Below are 11661 nucleotides of genomic sequence, written 5' to 3'. Positions count from 1 at the left end.
CTTGTTACTAGGCGTCTGCAAAGACTAAACAGTCAACCAGGAAATAGCGAGCAACCATGTGGCCTGAGTTGCCCATCATGAACTGGTGGCTATCTGATCCTCCAAATCAATAAAGTTGATCAAAACAGCACTCGGTCACCCAAAGGCAGAAGCACTTTCAAGAAGCTGGAATCACAGTGAGACAGCTGGAGCCCCAGATGAGAAGAAACTGTTGCTGGAGACACCGGTGAAGGTCTCTGTAACCCCTCAAGCCCAAGATCTCTGGGCGATATAGTCCTCTTATGGCTGGCAAGTTATCTAGGACCAACACTCCTCATATTAAAAAATAGAGCAGAGCTTCTTAGCTGCGGGCAGTTTTTCTCCACAAGTCTGACATTTCTGAATGTCACAACTAGGGGGCGCTATAGGCACCTAGCGGGTAGTGGCCGGGGATGCTGTTAAAAGTCTTCAGAACCTCCTGCAGCTTAACGAAGAATTGTCTGACCCAAAATGTCGAGTGGCAGGGCTGAGGAACATTGTTGTAGAGGAAAGGAAGAAGAGAAGATAAAGGAAACCAGTGATTACTGAGTCGTGTCAGACTACTTTCTGAGCGACTAAGCACAGCGCAGTGATTATCATATATTTGACAAAAAATATGCACAGATATAAACTTTCTCATTTCTGTAATTCATGACAAGGTCATAGTTGATATTTCTTTTACTGCCCATCCATATTTCTTGCGTCTTTATGTTCTTATTCTTGGGCATAGAGATTGTGCTTCCCTTAGAACTTCAAAGGAGTTTTATAGCCAGAAAGAGTTTGAGTCCCTGCTGCTGTCGTTATAAAACTTATATCTCCCTCCTCTTGCCCCAGATCCCAACTCAGGGGCCAACAGGCCTGGGATGCTCACAAGAATGCTTCTTCTCCCTCCCTCCAATCTGATCTAGAGAGTCCAGAGGGGCATATTTTTGGCTCAAGGTCTTCTCACCTATACAAAAAATAAGCAGATTTTTACATGTGACTGTATTCCTGCTCCATGTCTATGAATTCAGTATTAGAATAAGTCCTTGCATTCATTAAATCGATAAATATTTATTGAACACCTACAGTGTGTGAGATACTATGCCAGTGGATGTTACAATGATAAAGAGACCACCTTTCTATCCGTCTTCACTTATGGTCTATGCTCACCATTATCATTCTGTAGGCTTGTTGAAATGGGAGGCCAGAAGAACTGAGATCTCATCTAATTCTTTCCCCGGGGAATCTGTAGTTCCCTCAGGTCATCTCCTGCTCTGGGCCTAACCTGCCCAGAACCTATGGGTTGGGAGAAGCACTGTGCTCCATCCCATTGTCCTGAGGCGCTGCCTTCTACAACTTTTCCACCATCTTTACCTGGATTATGTGTTATCTTCCTATTCTCTGCTAATCTGGGACTCCAGAGAATGTACTGGGAAAGGGCCAAATGCATACACTTAAAATGGAAACAAAAATGCCAACATCCTTCAAGAAGCCAGAACACCCTTGCTATAACTTGGAGAAGGTCTAACCTAATATCCCTCTGTTGTCACTACAGGTGCAACAACTTTTCTTTTGAGGGGCCTTGGACTGCTGCCATTGCAAGCTTCTAGCATGCATCAAGGCTGAGTGCACTGCCGCCCTTCAGTTTGTTTGGAATATCTAGTGACTTGTAGGGGCAACTTGCCAGAAGCCCTACCCCCATGAGAGTCCAAGGAGCCCCCTGGGTCCGAAGAGCCCCCTGGGAAAGGATAACAGGGGGATAGGGAAGAGCTGCTCTGGAAGTCACCATAAAGGGAAGACATCTATGGCGGAGGGAAGCGCTTACACTTGCTCGTTGGTTCAACTTCCACTGCCTTGCCCTCTGATTCCTGAGGTGGAGCCACCTGGTTACCACCCATTAGGGTGCCAGCACCCACAGTTTTTACCTAGTAGTTAATGTTGTGATGTGGCATCTTGCCTTTCATGTTCTCTCAGAACCCTCGACTCTATCCCCTTGCAGTTAGGGTGTACTCAAAATTTTAGAGTTTTCTACTTTTCTTATGTTCACGTATTTATTATTTATTCAAGACATTTTCTTAAGCATTTATACTAGACACTCTTTTAGGCACTCTAACTTCATAGAGAAAGCAGTGACAGAAAATAAATGAACAGAGATACAAGTACACTTGAGACAAGTAAGGAATGGACAGCGATGGGGACAGGGAGCTGGGTTACACAGAGGCCAGGACTGTCTCAGGTTGTTGTTGGACTGAGTGAGAATTACAGCATGTCTGTAGGCCAGGAGAAAAGAACTAACCAATCATACAAGAGAGAAGGAATAAAGGAGAACACAGCACCCTTGGGTGGGCAAGAGAGAAGGGGGTCTACCCTATAGCTGGAGGTGTCAACCCTCCATCAAGCAGGGGCTTCTCATCCTTACTGCAGGAGGGAGGCAGAGGTAAGGCTCCATGCAGGGCTGAGTTCAGGTCTCTCAGAAGCAAGCGGGTTCGTGAATTTGGTGCTGAAAAGATACACTCCTCCTCTGATCCCTTCTACTATTTCCTTGGGAAAATGAGAGGTGGGTTTTGTCAGTGAACAAGATGGAGAAGAGTTTTTGGACATTAAGGAAAGAGTGAGCAAGAGGCAGAAAGAATCTTACAGACTTGAAGAGTAAATTCTTAATAAATAAGACCCGGTAGCAGGAGCACCAGCAGGAGCTGAGAAGCCACTTGAGCTTAGTGGTGTCCGTTTCATGTACGCTGGTTTTCCATCCCTCTTCACCACGCCCAGGCAGGGGGACCAGGCCTGGCTTGGGTTGAAGAGTGTTGATGTAAAGGGGGGAGGGTGATGTGGAAGGGAGTTTGAGATGCCACCAAGTCCTGGGAGTTGTGGAGGGAGTCCTCCAACCCTCCACACTCACAAGTTCCCTCAGGACTTTTTAAATTTGCAGTATCAAAACGTCAGTGGAGGGCATCAGAGAAGCTCTTATTACACTGAACATCAAAAGGGAAGGGGTTGGGGTCGAGGTCTTTTCTCTGGAAGCTCCTCAACTCTTAATGCACCCACAGCTTTCCCAGGGGACAGATCTGCCTACCAAGGAGGATAAGAAAGGGCGAACACTGCCAAGTCACAAAGGCTGGGTTACCCCCCAGCCCCGAGCAGATAGGGGGCCCAAGTAACCAAGAGCCGCTGTGTGGCCTCTTGCTCTTCCCACCCACCCTGTCTGAGATACTGGGCTGGGCTGGGGGCACGGCGCTAGCAGGCAGAAGCATGAAATCATGAAAATCAAATGGCCCATTTGTTCCCCCATCTGGTAGAACTCAGAGAAACCTGGGTTACACTCTTCATTTCAACTGTATTCAACAAAACAACCCAGCCATTCTGCAATTTAATAAAAATGACTTGGGCCTTGGCTTAAAGACATTGCTACTCGTGTGCAGAAAAGAATCAGAACTGGTGCAAAGACAGATAAGGCTTGGCTTTGGCAGAGGAGATTAAACAGACGTGGAGCTCAGGGGACAACCACATAAAGCATTTCTTGCATGTGTGTGATTGATAGGCTGGTCCCTGAAACATCACCTGCATCAGAGTTGGCTCTGGGCTCCCTGCTCTTCACTCTGCATTCACCTCGACCTGGAACCTGGCAGTCAGCGCCCTCAGGCCATCCCCGCTGTTGGGGGACCACACTTACCGGCCAGCCCCCTCTGCTTCCCTCCCCCACCCTAATCAAAAACCATCTCCATTTCTTCCAAGCACTCATAGGAGACTAGTGCTAACTTGATAAATGAATGTAAACTAATGCAAATTATGGCTTAATCTGTTGCCCTTCCCAGACAACATTTACATTTTTTAAAGTGGCATTGGTTCCTCAAATCTAAGGGAATGGGTTTTGTAGGAATGACAAGCATTGTGGCAGGCAGAGAAGGGAGACTGTGGAAAACAGTACAACCCTCTAGGCCCCTCTGATATCAGATGCGGAAGGTCCCATCTGTTCCTTCTGATCATCAGGGACCTCATGGATCAGATTTCTATCTAAAACCAGGAGATATCTATCTTAAGAAAAATATACTTACAATGCATTTGGCTATTGCTTGTATTACTCTACAATGTGCAAATAAAGAGTCTTCTGTGCAATCAAAATAAATCTATGATGGTGGCTTGCCTAATTTCCTCTTCTGCACCAGGTAATGTAAGCTCCCTGAGGACAGAAGAGAGAAGAGGAGGCAGCTGCCCACTGCTGTCACAGGAGACCTCTATCTTAGACTGGCAGCCCTGCCCAGCCCATTACCAGGACCTTCTGTGCTGCCCTGGGTACCAACCAGGAGGGTGTCAGCTGAGGCCTGCTCCAGTTGCCTCTGTGCTCCTGGGAGAAGCAGAGGGGAGACCAGACACCAGAGAACCCAGATACAGAAAGAAGCTCTGGCCTGTACCATGTAGGTCCCACCTCACAAGGAACCTCGGTGGGTCTGTGTGAGTCTGTGAATCAAGGAACCCACCTTGTTGATATCAAGGTCTATCACGAGAAGCCCTAAGCCTGGTATAGGCTGGTAGCCAAGGCACAAACAACAGCTTACCCCATTTCTCTCTGCTTTCTGGCCTGTGGATGGAAAAAAAATCCAGCGCTTTGCTTTTCCAGACCCTCACCAACTGTCCTCCCAACCCAGAAAGGAGACAGGCTGAGCCCTGCCACTCCAGAGGAAGCAGACATGAGGCAAAGGCCAGGTTACTGCCATGGATAGCCTGACAATCCAGACTGAGCAGCAGGCAGGGAGGCAGCTGCTCATGTAATGAGTGTCCACCACGGCTCACAGGAACCTCGTGGCCTTCATAAACACTCGCCCATTCATCCACCCATCATGCGGTCACTGGCTACTTTTTTTGTTAGAGGAACCAGCAGGCAGCCCAGCCCCAAAAGACAAGTGATGACCCCCAGGAGAGGTGGGACACACAAGTCCTCCACTGGATGTGTCCCCTCCTCCCCTGTGAGCTGGGATGTGGTGTTACTATGAGGAAGGTGTTTGTCTTTGGGATTAAGGCAGAGCTCAGCCTTTGAGGACAAAGTAAATATCTGCTATTTGGTTGCCACTCAGTGGTGGGAGCCAGAGGCCCATCACTGTCCCCACCCCCAGGCCAGTTGCCTTGTTCCTTCTACAAATACAGTGTTCCCTGAGTTTAGTCTTCCGCTAAATGTCTCCATGCTTCTGGAACTTCAATTACAGCCCTCTCTGCTCTCAGGCAGATGCTGCCATGGTGCAAATGCAGTTTAAATCATTACACACATTTTTCTCCCCCTGCGTTTTCTCAAGCTGGTACCGTCGTCCCGTCTTGACTGTTTTCAAGGGCCCCTTTCTGTTTGGCTTGCCTTCCTTCCTCTCAAAATCAGCCTGGCACACCGAGGTTCCTGCCGGCGTACAGCTTCTCTGAGGTCTCCTCTCCCTGCACTCTCGTCTCAAGGATTCTCTCTGGCTTCTGGTTTCCACCTCCCAGTTCTTAGATGCTGACACTTGCTTAGAATCCCTGCCTGTCCTGCTTTCTCCTGCTCCCTAGGATTCAATGTATCAAATCCTTCCCTGATCCTCAAGCCACCCATTCTGTGAAATGTGGACACACACCCACACTCCATGGCTGCCTCATCCTGGTGCAAAACCCAGACATTGGTGTTTCTTGGTTCTGGATTCTGGGCTGAAGTTCTGGCATTCAGGGACGGTAGGATATCAGCCGCTATTTTTTTGGCCTCCAAAATCACTGCAGATGGTGACTATATCCATGAAATCAAAAGATGCTTGCTCCTTGGAAGAAAAGCTATGACAAACCCAGTTGGCATGTTAAAAAGCAGAGACATAACTTTGCCAACAAAGATCCATATGGTCAAAGCTATGGTTTTTTCCAATAGTCATGCACGGATGTGAGAGTTGGAGCATAAAGAAAGCTGAGCACCAAAGAATTGATGTTTTTGAACTGTGTTGCTAGAGAAGACTCTTGAGAGTCCCTTGGACTGCAAGGAGATCAAACCAGTAAATTCTAAAAGAAATCAATCCTGAATATTCATTGGAAGGACTGATGCTAAAGCTGAAACTCTAATACTTTGGCCACTTTATACGCAAAGAGCCAGTTCATTGGAAAAGACCCCAGTGCTAGGAAAGATTGAGGGCAAGAGGAGACAGCAGAAGATGAGATGGATGGATGGCATCATCGACTCAAAGGACATGAGTTTGAGCAAACTCCAGGAGATAGTAAAGGAGAAGGAAGCCTAGTGTGCTGCAGTCCATAGGGCTATAAAGAGTCAGACATGATTTAGCAACTGAACAACAATAATTTAATTTTTTTAGGGTGCCAGTGTACATGATATTGTGTTTTTAACTTCACATTCCACCTGTTTGTATGCTGGTACATAGGAAAGCAATTGACTTTTGTATATTAATTTTGTAATATACAAATTTTGTATATTAATTTGTAATATAATTAATCCTGCAACCTTGTAATTTTATATTTAGAGACAAATGAAGGAAGATCTAGGTTAGGACTTCAACCAGGCAATATTTTAAATACTTTAAACCTCTTTCTTCCCTATTTCCTTATTCCCTTTCTCTCTTTCTTTTAAATCTAACAGGAAGTGAGAATGATTTATCATAAAAAAGAAAAACACTATTTACTCAGATCTTTCTACAGTTGAAAAAAAAAATATACTGTGTTAAGACAACACAGTGCTGGAGAAGGAACCTTGAGTTGGGAGTTTGGGAGTTTCAATTCCTGGTCCACGTTCCACAAGGACTTGCAGGAAAGATGTGTGGCAACAATGGGGGCAACATTCAGCCTTGAATTACGTCGTCTTTGTAAAGTATGTTCATTCCACTGCCTCAAAGATAAGAGGAAATGGAGAAGGGCCACTAGGAACGTGAGGCAGAGTGGTGGGGGGTCAGTTCTTCCCTCCTTGAGCTTTAGATTTAACACAATCCCGATCAAAATTCCAGCAAGTTATTTTGATTCTAAAGTTTATATGGAGAGGAAAGACAAGAACAGCCAACACAATATTGAGGGAAAAGAACAAAGTTGGAGGACTAACACTACCCAACTTCAAGACTTACTACAAAGCTACAGTAATCAAGACAGTGTAGCATTGGCAAAAGAATAAAAGAGAACTCAAAAATAGACCCCTATTAATATAGTCAACTTATCTTTAACAAAGCAGCAAAGACAATACAGTAGACTGTATTTAGACTGTATTTTCAACAAATGCTGCTGGAACAACTGGATATCAACATACAAAAATATAAATCTAGACACAAACCTTATACCTTTCACAAAAATTATCTCAAATCAGACTATTGACCTAGATGTAAAATGCAAAACTATAAAACTCCTAGAAGATAACATAAAAGAAAACCTAGATGACCTTGGGTATGTCAATAACTCCAGATAAAATACCAAAGACATGATCGATAAAGTAAATAACTGATAAGCTGGACTACATTAAAACTAAACTTCTGCTCTACAAAAGACAATGTCAAGAGAATGAGATGATAAGCCACAGACTGGGAGAAAATACTTGCAAAAGATACATCTTACAAAGGACACATCCAAAGTATACAAAGAATTCTAAAACTCAATACAAGAAACAACTTCATTTAAAAATAGACCAAAGACTTCATCCAAGAAGATGTACAGTTCAGTTCAGTTCAGTCACTCAGTCGTGTCCAACTCTTTGCGACCCCATGAATTGCAGCACGCCAGGCCTCCCTGTCCATCACCAAATCCCAGAGTTCACTCAGACTCACGTCCATCGAGTCCGTGATGCCATCCAGCCATCTCATCCTCGGTCGTCCCCTTCTCCACCTGCCCCCAATCCCTCCCAGCATCAGAGTCTTTTCCAATGAGTCAACTCTTCGCATGAGGTGGCGAAAGTACTGGAGTTTCAGCTTTAGCATCATTCCTTCCAAAGAAATCCCAGGGCTGATCTCCTGCAGAATGAACTGGTTGGATCTCCTTGCAGTCCAAGGGACTCTCCAGAGTCTTCTCCAACATCACAGTTCAGATGACAAATAAATACATGAAAAGATGATCCCTAACACATGTCCTCATGGAGATACAAAATACCACTAGACACCTATTAGAATGGACAAAATTCAGAACACTGACAACACCAAATGCTGGTGAGGATGTAGAGCCACAAGAAGTTTCATCCATTGCTGGTGAGAACACCAAATGAGACAGCCACTCTGGAAGACAGTTTGACAGTTTCTTAGAAAACTAAATATACTCTTACCATATGATCCAGTAATCACACTCTTTGGTATTTACCCAAAGGAACTGAAAAACATATGTCCATACAGAAACTTGCACATGGATGTTTATAGCAGCTTTATTAATAACTCCCCAAACTTGGAAGCAACTGAGATGCTCCTTCAGTGGGTGAATGTATTAAAAACTGTATCACATCCAGACGATGGAATATTATTCAGCACTAAAAAGTAATGAACTATCAAGCCATTGAAAGACATAGGAAAGTAGTAAATGTATATTACTGAGTGAAAGGAGCCAATCTGAAAAGGCTACATGTGGTGTGATTCCAACTACATGACATTCTAGAAAAGGCAAAAGTAAAAAGAGAGTTCAAAAACAAAAGCCACAGTGATTGCCAGAGGTTAAGGGAGAAAGAGGGAGGAAGTAGTCTAACATAAAGGATTTTTAGGGGGGTGAAAGTGGTCTATATGATCAATAGTTGTGGATGCACGTCAGCATATATTTGTCCAAACCAATACAAAGAGAAACACCGAGAATGAACCCTGCCGTAAACCATGGTCTTTGGTTGATAATGGTGTGTCAATGTAGGCTCATCAATCACAACAAATGTACCACTCTGGGGGAGGCACGAGTGAGGACAGACAGTATATGAGGCATCTCCGTACCAACCCCTCAAATTTGTTGTAAACTAAAACTTCTCTAAAATGCAGTCTATTCAATAATTTTTTTAAAGATATACAACTGAGTTAAGAATGGGGAAAATTATTTTCTGACTACTGAAGTCTACTAATGACAAATCTAAATAACTGCTCTAAATATTATTGCAAATTAAATGCAAATGTCAAATAATTTTTGAAAGAGAAGATACAACTTAAAATAAAAATATTTTATAGCTAATATTCTATATCATAAAACTCCAGTTTAATTAAAACAGATGGAAAAGTGGGGAGGGAAGGGGAAAATAGAATTGTGACGGCAGAAAAATGTAAAATGTCTGTCAAACTTTTTATCCTGCATGTATATAGTCAAAAATGTTATTTTATCTGCTATTTTTATCCTCAAAATATGCATATTGATTTCTATTTGTGAGCTTATGATGGGCTAAAAATTTGGACCAACACTCCTGCCAGAAGCAACAGAACAATTCCGGAAAGGTATTTATTAAGGGTCTTTAAAAGCAGAGGAGTTCTGACAGCATACCAAGGAGTTGCTAGACCAAAGTGTAAGAGACTGGAAAAAGCCAGGCATTGTCTGTCTCTGCAAACTTGAATTCCACCTTTGACAGCAAACATCATTGCCTTAGCTAGACAAAGGGGGCAGGTGTAACTGCAACGTTTATCTATACATAAAGCTGGGATTCCTAAGGGGCTGCATCTTCACAAGAAGGGTTAATTAGTAGAAGTCAACCTCCCTCTCTGTCCCAAACCCTCACAATTACCATCCCAAACTGTCAGTAGGAAGGTTGTTCTGGTCCTGGTCAAAAGATAGGGGGAAAAGTGAAAATAAAAACTTACCTGAGAAGTTACAAATCAGAGCGGCTCTTGAGCAAATTTGGAGCTGAAATTCACATAAATTGGTTGGGGGAAAAAAAACACCTCAGGGCATGAATTTAAAATGGTTCTAGACTGGTAGTTCCCCTAGGTATGCCACAGAAGTAAAAATAAATCCTCTTTAAATAATGCACTTTCATATTATGCTTCAAACAACCTCTAAAATTAATATGTATGAGGGCAATGACATTCATACAGCCAAAAATTATAAAACAGATAAAAGGAGTGAAAACCAACAAACAACAAAGAGCAGAGACAGAGCCCCTCAAATTTAGACACTGGGATTATCAAACTAGATTAAAATTCAATTATCCTTACTGTACTTAAGAAATAAAAGACTGGTCTTTAAATATCTCATCCCAGTCAGAATGGCTATCACCAAAAAATCTACAAACAATAAATGCTGGAGATTGGTGGGAATGTAAACTGAGATAGCCTTTACTGCAATATAGGACACCCAGCTTCAATCCTTTGGTCAAGAAGATCCCCTGGAGAAGGGAATGGCAACCCACTCCAGTATTCCTGTCTGGAGAATTCCTTGGACAGAGCAGGGGGTCACAAAGAGTCAGACATAACTGAGTGACTAACACATTCACTCTCTATGGAGAAAAATATGGAGGTTCCTTAAAAAAAAACTGAAAACCCCAGCATTCCCACTATGAAGCATAAACCCTGAAAAAATCACAATTTAAAAAGACACATGCACCCCAATGTTCATCACAGCACTATTCGCAATAGACAGGACATAGAAGCAATCTAATGTGTGCTGATGAGTGGATAAAGAAGATGTGGTATGTAGATATGCAATGGAGTGTTACTCAGCATAAAAAGGAATGATATTGGGTCATTTGTAGAGACATGGATGGACCCACAGTCTGTCATACAGAGTGAAATAAGTCAGATAAAGAAAAACAAATATCACATATTAATGTATATATGTGGAATCTAGAAAAATGGTACAAATGAACCTATTTGCAGGGCAGGAATAGAGACACTGGCTTCCCTAGTAGCTCAGTGGTAAAGAACCCTCTTGCTAATGCAGGAGATGCAAGTTCAATCCTTGGGTCAGGAAGATCCCCTGGAGAAGGGAATGGCAACCCACTCCAGTATTCTTGTCTGGGAAATCCCACGGACCTACGAGTCCAGGAAGCTACAGTCCATGGGGTCACAAAAGAGTCTGACAACTGAACTAAGAGTGAGCAACTAAACAACAATAGAGAAACAGATGTAGAGAATGGATGGGTGGACACAGTGGGGAGGGGATGAACTGGGAGACTGGGAGTGACATATGTGTACTGCCATACGTAAAACAGATAGCTAGTGGGAACCTACTGTACAGTGCAGGGAGCTCAGCTCAGTGTCCTGTGGTGACCTAGAGGGGTGGGGTGGAGGTGGGGCACCTAAAGAGGGAGGGTATACGTGTATTCATATGGCTGATTCACTTCATTGTACAGCAGAAACTGACACAACATTGGAAAGCAACTATATCCCAATAAATAAATGTTATCTTTGCCAACAAAGGTCCGTCTAGTCAAGGCTATGGTTTTTCCTGTGGTCATGTATGGATGTGAGAGTTGGACTGTGAAGAAGGTGGAGTGCCAAAGAATTGATGCTTTTGAACTGTGGTGTTGGAGAAGACTCTTGAGAGTCCCTTGGACTGCAAGGAGATCCAACCAGTCCATTCTGCAGGAGATCAGCCCTGGGATTTCTTTGGAAGGAATGATGCTGAAGCTGAAACTCCAGTACTTTGGCCACCTCATGCGAAGAGTTGACTCATTGGAAAAGATTCTGATGCTGGGAGGGATTGTGGGCAGGAGGAGAAGGGGACGACAGAGAATGAGATGGCTGGATGGCATCACTGACTTGATGGACATGAGTTTGAATGAACTCT

Source organism: Oryx dammah, unplaced genomic scaffold (genome assembly GCF_014754425.2).
Source record: "Oryx dammah isolate SB20612 unplaced genomic scaffold, SCBI_Odam_1.1 HiC_scaffold_17, whole genome shotgun sequence".
NCBI lineage: Eukaryota > Metazoa > Chordata > Mammalia > Artiodactyla > Bovidae > Oryx > Oryx dammah.
Note: the sequence above shows the minus strand (reverse complement) of the source record.